The sequence below is a fragment of the Otolemur garnettii genome, unplaced genomic scaffold, assembly GCF_000181295.1.
Source record: "Otolemur garnettii isolate 467f Iridium unplaced genomic scaffold, OtoGar3 scaffold00017, whole genome shotgun sequence".
In the NCBI taxonomy this organism is placed as follows: Eukaryota; Metazoa; Chordata; class Mammalia; order Primates; family Galagidae; genus Otolemur; species Otolemur garnettii.
The window spans coordinates 28,931,344-28,931,616 of NW_003852412.1; the positions used below are offsets into that span (position 1 = coordinate 28,931,344).

General features: G+C 57.9%; 1 protein-coding gene across 7 annotated transcripts in view; it reads right to left on the minus strand.

The window, feature by feature from the left end:
- TTC37 (tetratricopeptide repeat domain 37) overlaps window positions 1-273 on the minus strand; it is a 98,852-nt gene that overhangs the window by 58,581 nt on the left and 39,998 nt on the right. The window lies entirely within an intron of this gene.

Sequence of the window (273 nt, forward strand, 5' to 3'; positions counted from 1 at the left end):
TGTGCACAGCGGGACATGCACAGAGACTGGAGGTCTGTGAACAGCCAGACATGCAGAGACCTACAGTCTGTGCACAGCGGGACATGCACAGAGACCCATGGTCTGCACACATCAGGACATCACAGAGATCGGAGGTCTGTGCACAGCGGGACATGCACAGAGACCAGAGATCTGTGCACAGCCGGACATGCACAGAGATCCATGGTCTGTGCACAGCAGAACATGCACAGAGACCCGCGGTCTGTGCACAGCGGGACATGCACAGAGACCCGC